This window comes from Ambystoma mexicanum, chromosome 5q (assembly GCF_040938575.1).
Source record: "Ambystoma mexicanum isolate Mex_15411 chromosome 5q, UKY_AmexF1_1, whole genome shotgun sequence".
NCBI lineage: Eukaryota > Metazoa > Chordata > Amphibia > Caudata > Ambystomatidae > Ambystoma > Ambystoma mexicanum.
The window spans coordinates 724,350,913-724,372,295 of NC_090933.1; positions in this window are offsets into that span (position 1 = coordinate 724,350,913).

Genomic DNA, 21,383 nt, shown 5'->3' on the forward strand with positions numbered 1-21,383 from the left:
GAAGCCCTCAAAGGTCCACTGAAAAACGTGAATGTACTAGGTGCATGGTAACAATTGGGGGGTTTATTGTATTATATAAAAGAAACTGAAGTTGATTAAGGATAGCTGAAGACAAAGTCTTGGAAGACTGCGCAGTAGGGCCACTGAGAGCCCAACCTTCTTTTGAGGGTAGAATTAAAGAGACAGAGGGATAAGGATACCCCAGGGGCGGGGGTGGGGGGAACCAGAAGACAGCTGTATTGTATTGTGTAGTATTGTGGTTTTGTTGATTAAGTTGTTGTTTGCCAGCATTGTGTTGTGTTGTGAGACAGGTCCTTTAGTAGTGACTTTTCTTTTGTGTTTTGTGAGAGTAGCAGTAGCAGTATATTGTTTGATAGAGGTTGATGGGGTAAGTATGAACATTTAGATTGTGAGCAGATTTTTGTTGTTGTGATCCAGAGGCAGGATTTGGATATTGGGGTGTGGCCCTAAGGGAAAAGTGTGGGAAAATTGTCAAGAAATTATCAGAAAAATATTTTCTGCTTCTAAAATTTCAGTAAGCTATCCACTAGTTTGCATTGTTTATTCTGTGTAAGTGCCAAGCTGGGCGCTGCTTAAAAGTTGTCACCATGTCAGATACCCCATTAATTCACCCATGTGAAGCATTCCCTAGATATATTGCCAAAATAACTAAGTATCATGCTGAGTGGGTGCAAAGCACTGCTGGGAGGATCTACCTGTTGTGGCTACAAGGGGGCACTCACTGTAAAAATGTACTCCAACAAATATGCATATACTTACATACCACAAACAAGGGCAGGAAGCCCAAGAACAGGCTAAGGGTATTAGAACTCTGGAAGGCCTTTGAGGAAGAAACAGAGGTGCCTAGGAAGGAATGGAAGCTTAATATGTGTCACGGGGAGTGCAAGCAGCTCACAGCGCCGCTGCCTCCTCCCTCTGAGAAAAGTGCTTACACACAGCCAACAGCTCCACCAGCCGAGGCAGGCAGTCACACACAATTCACAGTACCACCTCCATTTGAGGCGAGCACATCAGGCTCGACCATCCCAGGAATATACCCGGTGCAGGCATCAGCTGTAGGGTATAGTAATCCCAGGTATGAATACCCTGATGAGGAAAGTAATGAAATTAGGAAAGGGGGAAAGTCGTAAAAGGAAAGGCGTCATTAGTGCAAATGGAAAATGAAACATGGCACAGCGCAGAGACACAGTTAAGGGATGGGGAAAGAATATAGAGTGCTACATAGCTTAGAAAAGCAGCTAAAAGCAGCTAAGGAAGTGTTCCAGAGAGTCAGAGGCATGCAGATAGATGGTCACAGGGCAAGAAGCATACCTATAGGCAATGGAGATAGTGGTGAGACCATGATGAAACCAGAGGAATGGGTAGGAAGAAAAATCTTGTTGAAACTCGATGGGAAAGGCACTGAAAATAGTTATGTGAAGGTAGTAGAGTATGAAGAAATGAAGGAAGTAGCCAGGGCGGTAATCAGAAGGGAGACACAGGAAGACATAGAGCAAAATGTACAAAGGGAGAAAGAGAGGGAACAGAGAGAAGCATCAGAGAAGATGCAGAGAGAGGAACAGGAAAGACAAAGAAGGAAGAGGGAGGTAGGAGAAAGGGAGTATGCAAAGAGGCTAAATAAGAAGAACTAGAGAATGACAAGACAAAAGTAAGAAATTGAAAAGATGAGGAAGGAGATGAGCCAAAGAATGAGCAGAAGTATGATGCCATAGATGTGGGGAGAAGGGAGTCGGACACTGACCCCGGAGACCAGGGGCAGGGATGTCTTGCCAGAGATAATGAGTGGAATATTGTAAGGGAGCCTGCTACGGGTGTGAGTTTTAATCTCATACTTGAGGATGAGGAGAGTGGAGAAAGTGACAGGGAGACAGATTGGATAGACATGGATGGTGAAGAGGGGGGAGAAGAGGCAGCGCAAGCCCCACAAATGGATACCACAGGACCAGGCATGGGAGAGATAGCAGATCTACTGGGGCCAAACTTGAGCATGTATCCACCTCTCACTTCAGTACTGCCCATAAATGAAGAAAATAAATCACCATACTTCTTAAGAAACTTGCCAAAACGCCAGCAACACCGTGTAGCTGAGATATTGAAAAGGAAACCTCACACAGAATTACCTTTGCCCTAATCTCTCTCCACAAGAGATTAGGGCAACCCCACTACACTCCATGGAATCAGACAAACAAAAATAACTTGATGAATAAGCTGCCATCACTGATAGTAGGAGTGGGCCGTTGGATCTACAAGCTAGAGCGAGAGACAGCCGGGATAGCATTAACTGCAGTAACAGAACATAACACCACTAAATATGACGGGTCACCATTTAATAATTGCAGAGCTAATGTATGGAAGGCACTGAGGGAGCCATTTCCAGATCAATCTGACATGGGTGTCATAATGACTAGAAAGATGGGGCCTACTGAGCACCCTGCTGCCTATATTCAAAACATTAAAGAACGTTGGCATTTGAGAACTAAACACCATTGGGATAAAAATATACCAGTGTTTTATCATATTCTATGTCAGGGCCTACCTGAAGAAGTACAGGGACAGTTAAAAAGGATTGTGGGGAAGTACAAAGACAGTTAAAAAAGATTGTGGGGATTGAAATGGTCAGCAATACAATTGACTATCGTCCATCACTGTAGGTTAAAGCAGGAGAAGGATCAAAAGAAAGTAGTGGAAAGGCAAAAGGAAGAGGCAAAATTGGTACAGACAAAATTAAGGGTGGTAGAAGGAGTGGTATTGATAAATACAGAAGACAGGAATAATGGACAGGGAGTTATCATGCTACAGCAGGGCATGGGTGGTTGTTTGCAGGAAGAGGGGAGAGTAGTTTTTACATCAGAGGAGGAAGAAAATTTGTTCACAGAGGGAGTGGATTTAGGATTGGTGGGGGAACGGCCCCACTTTGGAGGCCCTGGAGGAACTGGAGCAGTATGTTGGACATGTGGGAGAATAGGATACATTTCACATGTGTGTAGAAGTAGAGGAGCAATGCAGCAAGGTGCAATACAGTATAGACCAAGAGAGGGGATGGCATATCCAGCACCATATGGTGCACCATAGCAAAACTATGAGTACTATGATAACACACAATATTCACTAGAACAGACACAAGCACAGCAGGTGCGGCAACCCCAAAGGCTTCAGATACAGCCACAGGCAGTGCCACAACACCCACAGCAGACATTGATACGGACACCCCAGAGTACAGTGCAGTCACAGCAAGCAGTGACACAGTGGGATACCAATATTCTGCCACAGACACCGGTTCGGGGAACACTTTTACAGGGGCAGGATTGAACATGTATCCCCAATAGGACAGCCCACAGAATAACTTGATGTGCCCTATCCTATCAGCAACCACAGACACTGAACAGGAACAGAGGGTGGGGGTATTTATAGGCAACCAGACTCTTTCTTTCTTAGTTGACACTGGAACAGCAACATCCTGTGACAGTAGAAGAGTAGACAATATCTATCCCATTCCTATATTCCAGGAAAACACCTGTTAACATACTGGGAAGAGATCATATGGCCAAATTCAATATGTCAATATCATTAAAAGAAGACAGCATAATACACTGTACACCAGGCATATACTTCCAGACAGAAAAAAGAATACATACAAGCCTTACATTAAAAATAAAATAGAGTATACAGAGGTGCCACAACAAATAATGTTAGCTAAAAAGGTACCATCAATTGTGGGAAAAGATCTGGCAAGGGTACCTGGTACACTATGGATGACCAGTCCATATGCTTTGGGGTTGTTAAATGGAATTGAAGCAGTACAAATAAAATTAAAGAAAGGGGCAATTTCACCTCAGTAAAGCATTACCCTAATGTCCAAAGAAGCAGATGAGGGTATTTATGAAGAAATACAATTGCTCATTAAGCATGGAGTGATAGTGCCTTCAGAATCTCCTTGCAACACTGCTATATACATAGTGGAAAAATCGCAGGAAGGATCATGGAGATATATTTATTTATTTATTTTACATTTATAAAAAGCACAAAACTCTTGGGCATCACGGGTTAGCAAGATTAGCAAGAGTGCACATGACTCCTTATGAGCTGGTGACATGTCGTAGGATGCATGTGCCATTACCTCACCCATGCGTGCAGACAGATGCCCAAAAAGCCCTGCGACTGTGTTTCTAAATGTTTTACAGGACTATTTGATGTCCATGACTAAATACATCTCTCTTTCGGTTCTTGACAGGAAAGGAACGGCGGGGAGGTAACGCAAAAGGCACAAAAAAAGACGAAATAGAAATAAATACTGCTGCAGTTGTCAACATTTTTCTTTTTTCTTTGGGTCAACATAACCAACATAAAAGAAGATAAAAGAGTGCCACCTCCCTGCCAGCTACCAGGATCCCAAGGGAGAAGAGAACGAAAACAGACACAGGACAGGAGCTCAAATGCATGCTGAGAAAGAACATAAAAGGAATAAGGAACTTGAGAGTAAAGGAGATATAAATCCCATTGCACCACTTGAGGAACACTGATTTTGAACTTTGAGGTTAAACTTTCACTGGAACAATAAGAGGGGAGGTGGTGCTATAAGTAGATTAAAGGTTCCTAACACACATATACCAAAGGAACAAAGCGGCAAGCCACATCTAGGCACAGATTTAAATTACAGTATGCTGAGGACTTTTGAATACATCACCAACATAGTATTTCTACTGATGCCAAGGACTATTTTTCACAAGGACAATAATCTATAACAGACTATTTTCTCTACTTTCCTATCTCAACATTGTATTGGGACTATTTTATAAACTATGGTTCACAAGAGCATATATCTACAGCGGACAGTTTGTTTTACTTTTTATCTTTACATTTTTTATTGGGACTATTTCTGTTTTCCACATTTTTATTTTTTCATGTTTTTATCAGCACTATTTTTTATTTTTTAATGAACCATATAATAGTGAAAGTGGTTTGAAAATCATCAATCAAATATTTTATTATTGTCAATGGATGCAAAACGTTTTGAAAATAGTTATATACAGCTCGCCTCACTCACTTGAAAAAATACTAATTGACTATCGCGCCGTACTAAGTAAACTGTAAAAATGTTTTCGTATCCTTATGTACCTGGTCTCTTCATAACACCCAAATCAATACACTTCAGGACACATCTACAAACAATTGACATCATGGCTATTGCAGTACTTCTATGTTTCTTTCTCTTTTGTTGTTTTATTGCTTATTTTATCTCACATTACATTTAAATTGATTATGATAAAGTGGATGTGTCCCTATAGCATAATGTTAGTGAAGAAGTTAGAAAACAAGTGGATTTCCAGTTAGAGCAGGAAATGGTATTCCGCCCAGTTGTGGAGACAGTAAGGGCTAGGAAAAGCATTACAGATGAGGATTTCATGAGAAGGTATTTTGATAATTCCATAAATATTGAACGAAACTCATGGTGTAAGTCCATGGAGAAGGTGGAGAGAGAGAGAGAGAGAGAGAGAAATAGAGAGAGAGATCAAGGGAAAGCTGTTTTGTTTGCTCATTTATCCCCTATGCCAAGACAGCCTTTCAAGTATTTATATATCAAGCAGTACCTGAGTACAGAGCACACTGCTTGCTACATCTCGCAGTATGCCAGGCCAGAGTACAATTTCAGGGACAAATGGCCATGATAAAGAATGTCACAGGATCAGAATTACCATACGTAGACAACTATGTAAAGAAAAGCACACATGATGGAGAATATAAGAATGAAAAGTAAGGTTCTCAAGTACATACTATCAGGTCCAAAAAGAGGAGATGTTGAAGTAGTGGATAACGAAATATTAAGGTGTGCAGATGCCCAATTTAATTTGATGCCTCATTGTGCCGACAGACCACAATTACAAATAAAAAGGCAACGTATATTCCTCAGGAGGATGGGTTAATGGAATAATGGAATTCAAAGCATAGGCAGTATGGACTGAGCCAATAGAAGTGATGAAAAACGCAGACAGACTGTGCCGTTAGGAATGGAAAGAAACTGCAAAATATTTAACATGGGCAGAAGATAGAGCAGGACCACTACCCATAACCAAACTACGAATACCAACATTATGCTTTAGAAATAATTGTTCAGTAAAACTTGGTGACAATGAAGGGTCCAAACGCATTATGGTTTTCCCAGATATAAAAGTTGGCACAGCTGTAGCAATGGACCATTAAAGGGCTTGCGATACGAGAGCGTATATGCAGCTTCCACCCAAATGGGGTGGCACATGTACCTGCACAAAATGAGGAGAATGGGACCTTGTGTCATGACCACTGTGAGGGGGCACAAGTTGTGCCACAAGCAGGCTCCCACCAGAACCCTGAAGGCCTTAAAACCACTGCAAAAGGGCTCCTGGAGCCAGTCCTGGCGCCTTTGGCACCAGGCTCACATGTAGGAAGGAAGGGCTGTTCAAACGAGGTCCCATTTATGTACATGGGCCTTTAAATCCAACATGGAAGCACCCACACAGTCTAGTTCTAAGAACCAAGCCATGCGGTCTAGTGTTTTGGGTGTGGCAGGGAACTATTTTACCTGGGCTATATAAACCACACCCTGACTGCAGAACATGCTTCGTGTTATTCTGCAACCTGCAGCGTGATGCTCACCATGTCCAGCTCCTGGTCTTCAGCATCTTCCTGTAATCCTGCAAGAACAAGATTATTCTGTTTTACCTCCATCCAGCACTCAGCATCTCAACTGGGCTGCAATCTGTGGAAACCGAGAGAAGAAGAAACATCCCTCACCTGTGAGTACTAGCTTAAGGACTTCTGGCGAACCGCTACCACAGCTGCTGTTCCAACATTGCAACCTGCAATAACGAGAAAGGGAAAAACAATATTAGAAGGCGCGCTTCCAAAACATCGATTCCATCAGTCTTACCTGAATTTCATCACGCTACGCCACGCTTCCATCCGGAGCACCACAGCAACATTTGCAAAGGAAAAAAGACATATTCATGTTTCCTTTCAATATTAAGCAACCGTACAGCGCTGTACTTACCTTAACGGATTCCGGGGCCCTGTTTTTCATCGCTTTCTCATCCACTCGCAGCACCACAGTGTCCTGTGAGGAGAAGAATAAAACACAGGTTAGCTTTAAAATACAATAAAGGTGCTGTGCTTCGTGCTTTCTCTTACCTAGAAAACGTGCCTCTCCATCCGACATGCCAGCATCAAGACATTCGCATCTGAAAAAAAGGAGATAAAGACATTAACGAATTCAAACCACAAACAGAACAGAAACTTACAATTAACAAACCTACCTGCCTACCAGCAGATTTGGGGTCACAGCAGGCCTGGGCCAAAGGAAGGCGTACTGCACCAGTGAAGCCACTCGGGCAGCTCGCCAACAAACGTCAAGCGCCCCTGCACAAGAAACGCAGGATGAATAGCTCACCCTACAAATAACTAAGATTCATTATTCAGCACTGGGCAACTACACATCCAGGGTTCCAGATCTCAGAGCCTTCCAGACGCCCCCGGGGATATCAGGTGAGCGTAACACCTTGACAGAGGCCATATACTCCTTGAAGGAGCTGCATGATAAAATGGAGGAGGAAGTAATTGACATTGAGGATGATAGCTGATTCAGTTATCTATTGTCCTGGATGCCTACATGGCTGACATATGCATTCAAATGTCTGTTGGCAATTTTGGTACTGGTCCTAATGGCTTTTTGCATCTTGAGAATAGCAATAAGCCAATGTTAAAGGACTGGCAAGAAGGCACTCCAAATGACATTAATGGTTACACCAAACATCAGTACACTCAAACTGATGAGGAAGTTTACTGTCCCGTGCACCCAGTGGGGCCGCCAACTAGATAACCTGGAGCATTGCTTACATGTCCAAAAGATACCCATAACTACAATGAGCACTGTATGAAATGTAACGACAATGGCGAGTGCTGGCTTATGACATGCAGTACAGCAGAATATGTAGCACAAGAAGATAACGTGAGGGGGTTTACCAGAGTTTGGCTGCCCAAGGATGGTTATAATATGATGAGAAAAAATTAAGGTGTGGTCGATGACTCGACCAAAGGGGGGGATGTCGTGGGGCATGCTTGAACAAATCAGGGAAAATGCTATAGCCAGCTAGATGGTGGCTATCCAAAGGAATGTCAATGCCAAGCCTTTGCAGGAAGTGTACATGGCAGAATAAGATATTATTGTGTTCAGTCAGCTGCCAGATAAATCAAGTTGCAAAGACACAGCAAGTTTATGGGACGAAGCTGTGCATCCTAGGAAATCAGAAGGAGCTGACAGATTAATGTATTCTGCAACCGGCTAGGCGTGAAGGGAAGATGCAAGAAGTGGCTAAAGAAAAAACAACTAAAAAGCTGCGATGAAATCTTAGCAGATGACTCACAAAATAATGATTCATATATCTGTCAAGAGAAGGATGGCGATCACCGATTATGAAGGTGATGCACTTGTCTCTCTCGCTCTCTCACCTACATAAATGTGTCATCATGCAGCCAGTTCATGGATAGTGTTACCGCATTGTACCCGATTAGCACGTCTTTTTTCATTGCAGAAGTAATTCAGGGCCTACCAATTAATTTCCAGATATGATGAGGTAGCACTTTTTAGGGGAAGGTCCAATGGTGGGATTTTAGAAAATGATTGTCCAATCCATAGTTGTACACATCTAGGATTCCATATGTAGCCTACTAGAGGGAACCAATGATAAGGAGTTATAGGTTTTCATAACTGTGACATCACAATGACTCATTCATATTATATAAACTCCTGTTTTCTGTTCAAACATTGGAGAATGTTGGAGTGAGAGCTTGGCTTTTATCTTGATTCTTCCCCAGTCTATTGCAATAAACTTGTTACCTTGCATTTGGCATTAATTCTGTGTTGTCTCTTTTTCGACAAATACTAGTTAGAGTGCTATTTGGCTTTTGACCTCTGGTTTCAATAGACAGAGCTGTTAATGGACGTACCATATCTACATACAAAGTGCGACATGCAGCAGTGAGGAGAGAAGGAACAGAGAGACTGAAAATAACAGAATTTGCCAGGGTCAATGGAACATGCAAATGTGTGCATGGCGACATATGGAGAGACACATGGGCACAGAAAAAGATGGAAGAGAGAAAAGAAGGAGAAATGGCAAAGCTCTGTTGAAATCTTAGCTGTTGTATGGCTGGAGAGAGGAATTTCCCACTTCTGCATGCATAAAATCTACAAAGTCTGCTTAAAATGTTCTGGTGCACCAACCATGCAGATACAAAGAGAAAACATGTATTTGCATAGTGAAGCATGACTGATACAGATGCACCTCACAACACTAGTGCAGACAACCCCAAAGTTTATGGGCATAAATTGTGCCCACAGAAGGATATAATGTATCCAAAGTTACTTAGGCACCGGTTCCTCTATTTTTGCAGACCAACACGATAGGGTGCCACCATTGTGAGGGAAGGTAACAGATCAAGGCATGTGCCATATGGCCAGAAAGTGCTTTCACATACTAGAAAGAGCTGAGTGGTGGGCATGTCTAAAGGTGTGTATTTTATGCCTGCTCGCATCTGATTGTTAAGGCAGCCAATTCTATGATGGGAGTAAACATCTGCCACTGTCTGCACCCATAAATGACACATAACTTGGTTACCTCAGGAAAGATGAATTTTACTGGTTCTTAAATAACATTCAGTATCACAACTAAGCATAGATGAAACATTCAGCAATAACATGAACCACATAACTTCTCGCTCTTTTTCCCATAACAGGCTTCTCCAAACGTCATAGTGTGTTTGGGCTGAGTGGTTGGAGTGGGTTGGGCTGAATAGTATAAATAGGGCTGCATGGTTAAATTTCAGAATCAGTCTTGCGTAGAAAGAGCCAGAGGCAAGAGTTTGAACAAGAGTACCCTTATTTTATACTCTCTATAATTTCCTCACCCTCCATTTTCTTGCACATTTGGAGGTCATTACAACCTTGGTGCTAAGTGCACCAACTTTACCACCATGGTGTAAACTACGTTTACACCAAGGTGGATGGCGGATTTACTGCCCCATTCCAAGGTGAGTGGGGCGGTAAATCCCCATTTCCCATTTTCCCTTCCCCATTCCCATTTTTGCCCCATTGGGCATAATGGGAGTGGGGAAGGCGCTAATTACGCCGCCGTAAATTACGGCGGCGTAATTAGCACCATGGCGGGTTAGCGCCATGGACTTTAACGCCTGCCAAAAGCAGGCGTTAAAGTGGGAATCCGGCGTTAAGGGTTAACGCCGTCGTTAACCCTTAACGCCGGGGTTGTAATGACCTTCTGACTGTAGATTTTGATATATTGGTATATGTATTTCATTTGTGTTTTTTAACTTGGTTGTGTCAAAGCCAGCAACATGCGTCTATATTTAAATCATTAAAAGTGATAAAAATCAATCATTTTTTGACTTAATTCGAACTTCATTACCCCACCTTTTGGTAGCTACCTATATAAGAAGAAAATGTATCATATTTATTTGGTAACATCCAATTTGATTGAAAAAAACTGCCCATATGGATGTTTTTATCAAATTGGGTGTTACCATTTTGTTCGAATCCAAACATACCGAACATGAGTAGCAGGGGTGGCGAGGGTGTCGCCTGCTTCCCATGTTTGATATTTGGGGGTTTCAGGGCGCACGGGTGTCCCCTGCTTCCTTACCATTGGCGGCGAAAATGAAAAGTCAAAAGGGGGGCCGAGCAATTACCCTGCGAGCAGTTCAACCACGAACAAAACGAGCACGAACTAACAACCCAGATCCATTTCTTTAAGGTAGTGGCGGAAAATGTAATTGACGGAGAGAAAATGGAAGTAAGACTTAATTGAGGGAGAGGTAGGAATTGAAATAGGGTAGGACATTTCTTATTACTACTACTAACCTTGCATAAAATGATCACACGAGCCACTGCTGCTCAGATTTAAAGTAGGACCACAGACATTTGTTGAGTCAAGGGCAGGCAGGAGATTACATTTAGTGTGCCTTATTACGAGTTTGGCAGTGATTCTACTTTTTGCCAGTAAAAAGTCTTTAAAGTCTTTTTTTAATGAATGAGAAGTTTTGGAAATCTTTTTCCGAATGAAAAGTCTTTGGCATCTTAGTAGGCAAGAGAATGCATTTGGTGGCTGTAATTGAAAGTCTCATCTTTTTGGGCTCATTCACATGCCTGTTGCTCGACTAGAAAAGTCTTATGTTCTTTGGAGGTACAAGGACAGTGGCTGTGTGTGCACCATCTCTGTAATAGGGAGAAGAGAGCACCAGTGACCCCTTTACATGACATAAACACATGTGCCATTGCTTCTCAGATTGAGGAAAACAGGAAGACAGAACAATGTGGAAGCAGCAGCAGGCAGGAGATTAGATTTGGTGTTTCTAAGTGCGCCATCTTTATGTGGCCAAAACGACTGCATCCTTAGGATGTTTTAGTATTCATTTTTCCAATAAAAAGCCTTATAAACCTGTGCCGACAAAAGAGTGAATTCAGTGGCTATAACTGAGGGTGTTGTATTTTTGTGGCCAGCCCACGTATGAATTATTGAGAGGTAGGATGAGATTACATTCCCTCACTGTAACTGGCTACTTCATATTTTCATGGGTGATCCATGTATTAGATTCTGGGGAGGTAGGAGGAGCATGGCTTCAAGTGAGTGTACAATCTCAGTAATCGGCAGAAGGGAACCCCAGTAGCCATCTTGTATGACATAAACACATGTTCCACTGCTGCTCAGATCAATGAGAATAGAATGACAGAATTTAGTTGAGGTAGCAGCAGGCAGGAGATTACATTTAGTGTCTTTAACTAAGTGTGCCCTCTTTATGTGACAAGTCCACACATATGCTTCTTTCCTAGAAAGTCTTAGAATTAATTTTGTCTTTATAAAGCCGAGAAATGTAATTTCACCAAAACACCAGGGGTAGTGGAAGTGACATCAGACGACCCTTGCCTTCTGATGACATCACAGGAAGTGATGTCATTTGACCTCACCCTGAAGTGACAAGACGGGAAGTGATGGAACACGACATTTCACTATTTGAAAAAACGGAAAGTGGCATCACATAGCATTGTTCCTAAGTGCACTATGAAAAATATGGTTACAATATCACTGTAATGTGATATACATGTCATACAAGAATGAATCACCATATGTATCAATACTATCAGTATGTATAGGCCCATATTACCAAATTACTGTGAATGCAAGCAGACGTCCAAGGCCAAATGATAATGATGTGTTATTATATAGCACTTACGCTTAAGCGCTTTATATAGAACAAATATACATACAATATCACCCAATCTGTGTTGGTACTTATTTATCAACCTCAGAAGGATGAAAGGCTGAGTTAGCCATGCCAGGATTTGAAACTGCAACTTGCAGATCACACACATCGCAGCAACAAGCGCTCAACCCACTGAACTATCTTACCTCCTATCGCTATCTTACCGGCTACAGCAAAATGAGCAATTACATGTCTGAATTTCTCAAAGTCAGAAAGCAAATTACACTCTGTAGTGGATACCATTAAACTGGTAGCTGAGATTTAACCGCAGGCCAGTTCATCTGCAGTTCTGGTGCAAAGTTAGCCACATGTCAAACCTGCGTGGATCTACTTTTCAGGCTTCAGAGGTTGGCAAAATGCATATCATTGGGAGAGTTCATAACTGTGTATTAACGAATTTAGAGTAGCACAGGGAAAGCAGTCCACTCACACAGCATCCCGTACTCTGGGCACTCGTTACCTCATACATGCAAACAAACATCCTGAACAGCATGCCATGGAGATAGGAGACACAATACAACAAAGCATGAATTGTGGCACAATGAAATCAAGGGCCATTTTATGTGCTATGGTCGAACATTTCTACACTGTACACAAGCTTTTAGGCACAAGGATTTTGTCAAGTGACCAGGGACACTGAGATGGAATATCTTGTGATGATCGTAACAGAGGAAACGGCACAAAAAACATGCTATAACTGCAACTTGCAAAAAGCAAAATACATAGTCCGAAATCATTTTTTTAATGAAATGTCTCACAAATCATTTCAGTCAAGAAAGTTCATCCAGTGTCATTTTGTTGCCCAATCCAAATACTTGTTGCTTGCGCAGAAAAGTCTTAGAATTCTTTGGAATATCATAGTCCAGAGCTCCACAACATCAGTACCACACAGACCATATAGTCATCAGCTCTCCACACAATACCACTAATTCCATCTATTGCGTAACTAACTAATATAACATTCAGGCTCCTACCCGGGGTGCCCAGCATCCCCTCATACGACCTCTTCTACAGAAATGGACAATGAACATAGTTTAGTAGAGAATATTGTGCCAGGAGACAGACCACACAGAGCAGAGGCATAGAATGAGCCAGGACAAATACACAGTGCAGTGTAGGAGGAGAAGCCAGGAGAAACAACACACAGTGTACAGGAGCAGGATACTGAACGTTCCTGGTCTGCACCCATCACAGCTAGTGAGTCTGAGAATAATGATGATGATGGGCTATATAACAAATATGACCCATCCGACCACAGGCAGCAGCAACATATGATTCTGGATACCAATGACATAGATGAGCAAGAGGAGGAGGAACATTCAACCGTTCAGGGATGGGAGGAACACCTCTTTACTCATTCCGGTGTGTATAATGTCTTTTAAAGATAATCTGTAACATATGGATGTACAAAACAACAATGTATGGTAGTCCGGCCACAAATGCCAGCACCACACCTACCATCACCTGCGCATTCGAATGTGCACAGCAGGTTGGCTCTTTGCCCACCAAGTAAATCCAAAGTTTTATATCTGTTCAACCAGGACAAAGATCAAAAACATCTTGCCACCTGCACTGTGCAAGACAACTCTTTTTCTGGTTACAACAAATTAGGTACGACACCTTTGCAGTGCCATATGATTCTGCATCATTCACAGGATTCGAATGAATATACCAGGCTTGAACCCCAGCCTTCCTCCCAGCAGTAAATCACCATTGCGCCTCTACTCCCGTACCGTCACTGCAGAAAGTATTGCTGATGAGCTAAGATTTTTCCGGGTGTCGAGCCCCAGCACCGCTCCCACAGTGGTAAGTCCCTTAAGTGCCAAGACAGTGTGATGGAGGCATTGCAGCTTGGACAAACATATCACAGGGTGCACGACAGTATGTGATTTCTCACTTCTTACCTTGCAGTAATATTGGCTATTGACCTCTTGCAGTATTCCTATGTCGAAACCTCTAGTTTCTGTCAGTTAATGAGTAAAGTGGATCACTGCTGGGAAGTCCCTGGTATTCATTAACTTTCACAAAAGCCTGTACTTGAGTTGAACAATGAGGTTCTTTATATAACGGGGAATTCTCTTGATAGGCTGGAGAGCCAGAAAGCCCTCTTTACCATGGATATGGTGACTAGTGGACAGAGCATTGACTGCATGGCTGGGATTGCCCATTGAGTTATCTTCCCTTCCCCTGCCAGCTCAATCCCTAAGTAATCCTAGAGCACAGCAAGTGCATGTAGTCCAGCATCGGGCCACTTTGTTTATGCAGGGATTTGGAGGGAGAGAACCCAAATGAGATTATATTTGGGAGAAGTTGAAGGATGTGGTGGCATACTGGCTAAAACCATGACACCTACTGCTAGGATTTGTTGTGCTGCTAATAACGGGATTGAATATCGATGCTGCCCTACATATTGGCAAGAGCATGCATGTTTCCTGCTTTTGATATGTCCTTCACCTTGTGGTGATAAGATTTATCCGGAATTGCCATCCATGAAGTATGGGGTTTTGGTGGTATAGAAAACCAGAACACACTTCAACAATGGATGTGCTGCACCTTATTAAAGGTGTGCCACAAGCATCTACAGCCCCAGCTGAAGAATGCAATTCCCACCTGTTTTGCTTTTCGGGACACATGCAGGGCCCCCAAAACCACGTACCCTATCACATGGACCCAGAAAAGTTCTTGGACTCAGGTAGGCAATAAAGCACATACATACTAATACTTAGAATATAAACGGCTCGTTACAGGTCTTTTATTCACAAACAATATGAAAGCACAACCACCTAAAACATAGGATATAGTCGGTTATACATAAACAGAGAAAGCGTAGCATAGTTGCAGAAGAGAACTTCATCTCAGCCACCACAACACAGCCTAATCCGAAAGCAGACAGGCAGAGAGATTACATGTGCTAACGGGGGTCTGGAGCTGAGCGTCCTCCCTCTCAGCGAGACTTCACCCTCCGGGGTACCATTCTCTCTCTTTTCCATGAGGACTACCTCTCCTCTTTATGGGAAGATCTGCGCCCCTTCATGGTTACCAGACTGCCCCCGGCCGAAGGACAGACAGTAAGCATGGGGAGAAAAGAAAAATTCCAGACAGAAATGGAAAAACTCAGCTTCTCTCCCTCGCGCTTGTTCTCAGCACCCCTTATCACTGTACCTGCATAGCTCCAACTCCCTTCTTGGCTCGTCTTTCAGCAAACAATACAACAACTATCCTCCACAGTTAGCTCATCTGACATCATTTTGTGACCTTGCAACCATTGCAGAATTCATGTTTGCTTACTGAGCCCACAGAAACGTAGGCTTTCATTGTGGTAATGGAAGTGAATGTCCAAAATGGCTGCGCACTGGGGCCATGTTGTTTTAGCTCATTTTCACACACGCACTAAACTCCACCCTTTGCACAATCAAATGCTATAACCCAATGGACGAAAAGATGGTACCTGAAACTGACTAAACATTTCCCATAACTTCGGGATACATGAAATACAACAACAACAGCTAATCAAAACAATAAAAACAACAAAAACCCAAATAAAAATATAACACATTGCATCTGGCATCCATGAAAACACCTGATCCCACCAGCTCCAGCCCTGGTCTTCGGTAACTTGAGAAATTAGGTCTTTTAACATGCCAATATGCTTCTCAATAGAACAGGAACGATCATCCAAATCAAAACAACACATTCCTTCCACAGCATTGCAACCCAAGTTATGCATCAAAAACAAATAATAAATAGCAGCCCTGTGCTGTAGAATAGCCTTTCTGAAATGTTTGTTATCTAATAATAACTCTGTCAAAGCTTGAGAAGTCTCATTAAGTCCTTTAACCACCAACAAGCTAGTTTGATTAAGGATTTATAGCACCCAGCTGCTAAACCCTAAATACCTATACATGAAAAAGCAAGTGCTAATACTTCACCTTAAGACAATAAATGCACATTAGAATCACAATCAGGTGTAAGGCAGTATAATGACTAGATTGCGTAGACCACCGAACATCAGTCTGCAAAGGAAACATCATGAGGCGGAGGCGTGTTAAAGCACAGGGACCACCCGAAATGTTAGTAGGAATAGATGAGTATGTGTAGTTCCCACAGGAGAAAAACCAACGAGTAGGAAGTTTCACATGATTCAGGTGACTGGCAGTTAAAACAGTAAAATTGCAAAACATGTTATTGGATACATCAATACACACACTTGCTGGTGGAGCACATAAACGTTTCTCAAAATGAATGCCTCCTTGATCATTGTTCAAATCCACTTGTTGACATTTACTGATATAGTTCGGATCACATTGATGCGTCAACCGGCGCAGTTGTTGTAGCAAATTTGTCAGTCATCAGCCAGATCTGGATAACATCTACAGGATGGAGAAATTGGCCACCTCTTCTTGCATGTCCCGGACCCTCCCAAAGACACTCCACACCTCTCCACATAGGCAAAAAGCACGCCCAGTATCTAAAAAAACTAAACTGAGAAAAAACAAGATATCAGTGAAATACATCACTCACATAAATAGCATTTGTCAGCGGGAACATGAGTCCATTTCTTCTTCCCGGGTTCCATAACAAAACCACCTGATCGTCTCCTGCTGCAGTTACATCCGCCGGACCTGGCAGACCATTAGGCTTCTCCAACCACACCTTAGCTCCCTGGACCATTTGATCTGATGAGCCAAAACCCTTATCCCCACAAGTTGTTATCACAAGTTGTTATCACAGTGGGTGGCTCTCCTTTCTTCCTTTCTTCACCATGGACAATTTCACAGGCACAACAATTAATTGCGCCACCTTATCCTCCTTCTGGATGGATAACATATTTTCTCCACTGTTAATCAAAATTACTTGTATTTCTCCTTGGAAGTCTGCATCAACAATTCACTCTTAATACCTGTATACCCCTCAATGCTAATCCAGATCTCGGGGCAATTATTCCCATGTGTTCTGACGGGATCTACACCCCTATTCTCGCATGCAAATCCACCCCTGCAGACTGTGGCATGGCTCAATAGGAAGCCAAAGTCCCAGGTGACACTTCCCAATACACTAATGTTTCCACTGCTTTGTTTGGTTTCATTTGCAAAGCTGGCGTTTACATGCACGTCAAAGGAGTCTCACCATTAGCAGTAGGATGGTTATTGAGAATTTGCACTGCATCCAACACGCGCTCATGCTAACCTTTCAGGGTGCCCTCACCAGTCTTGCGCAACTGCTCTTTCAACAAACCATTAATTCTCTCAATTAACACCAAAGTCTCGGGTGATAGGGAACATGGAAGATCCATTCAACACCTTTTTCCTGACCATAATCTTGAATCAATTTCCCTTTGAAATGCCACCCATTGTCACTCTGAATCTGCAAGGGTACTCCATATTACACGGCCTCTTGATCCAACAATTTAATGATATTCCATTGCGTGGCTCTCTTGCATGGCAACACCATCAAGTAACCAGAATACGTGTCCACAATTGTACACGCATATTGATATCCTCGGCTAATTGGCATTGGACCGATATAATCGATCTGCCAAATCTGTCCGGGCAATTTACCTCGTTTCAATGTACCTTGAATCGCATGCATAATAAATCTTTGTTTCTGATGCTGACATACTGGACATTACAAAATCACTGTTTTCACAACCTCTAACGGAAGGCTAATTCCTCTATCTTGTGCCCACCTGACAGTAGCCTTTTCTCCGAGGTGCCCACTCTTCTGGTGTGCCCATTTAGCAATCCCTTCCAGATTATATTTCTCAGACCTCGTGTCCATGACTGAAATTTTGGCATGTTCATCTGCAACAGAATTGAACCATCGTTCTAATGAATCTGTCGAACAATGGGCGTCTACATGATAGACAGTCACTGTGGTATGAATCAACATTTCTTGCCACAGTCCTTTTCCCCATAATTCTTTGGCATGAATCTTCCATCCATTTCTCTGCCATGTAGGCAGCTAAACAGCCAACCCATTCGCAACAGAAGATGAGTCTGTGTAGATATAGCAACAACCGGGTGCCTCTTGCTTCAAAGCCTGATACAAGGCATACCATTCTGCAAATTTGCTACTTTTTCCTTTTCCAGATGTGGTTAACACCTTCTTCAATTTGGGATTATACGCCACCGCTTTCCAGTGTCGTTCAGTCCCCACATATATGGCTGAACCATCATTAAACCAAGCATGTTCAATTTGTTCACTTGTTAACTCTCCATACGGGACTCCCCATTTTACAGGAGACTCACCAATTTTGGTCCCTTCCGCAGGCTCCAGATCAACTAACGGAACACCCGCCACTTGCTCATGTAATTTCGCAACCCCACCCTTCCGTCTTGGCACGGTCTTGAATGTACCATTTCCATTTGATGATACTGGCCTCTTGGGCATGCCCCAACCAATGTGTCTTAGGGGAGCTGAATACCCTTTGCATGATCGCAATTTCTGGTTGGATCAATACATCATGACCCACTGTCATCTGCTCCATATCCACGAGAACCCAAAAGCAGGCCAACAGCTGCTTCTCGAAAGGAGTGTATTGGTCGCCAGCATCTGGCAACTTACGACTCCAAAACCCTAAAGGAACACGCTTCCTCTCCTGTTTTTGCCACAAACTCCAATTAGCGTACTTGTCCTTGCCACAACACATTTAACTCCACTTCCCCTGCCCGTAAGGCCCATAAAGCAAGCACCCTCTGTATGGTGTCTTTCACTAACAGATTCTGCCCCAAATGTGGTATATGCTGTATCCAGAATCCAACCAACCCTATGAACTGCTGGGCTTGTTTCTTGTACATAGGAGTGGAAAACTCAAGAATGTTTTGCTTAGACTTTGGCACCATTTCGCGATGCTCATTATGCAACTGAATCCCCAGAAAAATCACGTTCTCTGCTGAACCCTTGGTTTTGATCTCATTAATCTCCCACCCATCCATCCTCAATCCTTCCATAATGAGGTCTAGGTGCATCCGCACACTATGATCATCCTTTCCCTGTATCAAAATGTTGTCAATGTAATGCACAATCTGCACATACGGCTTGCACAGAATTTTGTCTAAATGCTCTGCCACCAGCCGATGACAGATGGTTGGACTATGCATCTATCCCATGGGCAGACGTTGAAACATATACTGCCTCCCATTCCAAGAAAATGCAAATTGCTTCTGACATTCTTCAGCAATCGGTACGGTAAAGAAGGTGTCTGCCAAATCTATCACTGCATACCAACATTTCTGCACATTTTATTTTTTTCAAACTTTGGTTTTATTAACATTTTCTTATGGTTACAAACAGGGTCAATGCGGGTATAAAAAAGCAAACAGTCTACTGACCCGAGAAACCCTTACCCCTCCCCCCATCCCCACCTCAACAACGACCCTCCCCCTCATACCTGCGCTCGAACGAGAACTTTGATCTTGGGAGACTCTGAATGTTCTCTTCGTGTCCTGTACATAGGAGATGATGTGATTGGTGACCATTATTGTTGGCTGAATTGAGGTCGCCATCCCCCGGGCCGTGGGCACATGGTTTGTTAACAGGACGTCTCTGGCCCTGCCCCCCCTCTCTCGATCAGGGGCATCATTTGGTGTTAGTGAACGTCCCAACCCCAGGTCTGCTGGACCCCATACCAATTCGCTAGGAATGAACCGGAATCGTTATTCACCATTCACTTTCTTCAGCCAGTCTTCCTTGGAGGGGATCTCCGGGCTCTTCCACTTCTGTGCCAGGGCCACCCACCCGGCCTCAACATTGCTTCCAGCATCCTTGGATATCTGTATATTTCCGTATCCTCCGAGGGGAGGCCCAACAGCATAGTCAGAGAGTTTAGTGGAAGAGGGTCGTCTGATACCTCTGCAATCCAGGACCGCACCTTCCCCCAGAAGACTTGGATCTTAGGGCATTGCCACCACATGTGGCTCCTGGTGCCCACCTCGCCGCATCCTCTCGGGCATCTTGGTGTCCCCCCGGGGAACATTTTTGACAGTTTCACTGGGTCCATGTGCCACCCCTGCAAAATCTTAAAGTTATGCTCCATGTCCGAGGTAAATCAGTTCCCGTGGAAGGCAATTTTGAATATCCTCGACCAAGCGTCCTCTGAAATAGCTTCCCCCGCCAGGTCGTTCCAGAATGAGCGAAAGCTCCTTCTCCCCGGAAGGTTAATGGCGTTTAAAATTTTGTACATTCGGGATACAGCCCCCTTCCTTGAGGTCGCCGTGTCCAGGAGCTTCTCGAAGGGGGTCAACTGCCTCCTCAGGTTTTGGCCCCATGACTGGTCGCAGAGTATGCCCTTGAGGCGGAGGTATTCAAAGATGGAAAGAGACCCCTGTCTGAGAGCGTCCCTCAATTCCTCATATGTTAGAAACTCGCCCTCTCTGAACATCTGCTACGCCCATTCCATTCCCATGTCTGACCAGGTCTGGGAGTCCCGGAACCCCCTATTACCCAGGTTGAGAGGATGGTCCCAGCGAGAGGTCATCGGGGACGGCCATGAAGTAAGATAAGCAGTCTGTGGGCCCTCTTTCCAGATCCCCCAAAGGACTCCCAGGGTGAGATGGGTTCTCAGGTTTCTCAGAATTGACTTTCGCTGGGCCCACAAGAGGTCCCGAACCTTCAGCGGATGGGTGTCCATGTCCTCCAAGTATGACCAGTATATCCCCATCCCTTCTTTCATGTGTTCCAGGAGGATGCGCAGCTGCGCGGCGTGGAAATAAAGATGAAAATCCGGTAACCCAAACCCTCCCTCTTCCCTTGGTAGGGTCAGGATTGCCCTCCCGGTCCTTGGGGTCTTCCCTTGCCATATGAAATCTCGTACTGCGTTTTGCAGTTCTGTAAAGGTCTGATCGGGGACTCTGGTTGAGAGTGCCGTAAAGAGGTACAGAAGCCTTGGCAGGACATTCATCTTTACCGCCGTCATCTGACCATACCACGACAGGATCATCTTGCCCTATCTCCTCAGGTCAGATGTGATCCCTGCCATTATGGGGTTGTAGTTGGTGGTGGCGAGTTTTGAGAGGTACCTAGTGAGCAGGACGCCCAGGTATCGTATGGAATCCTTCCCC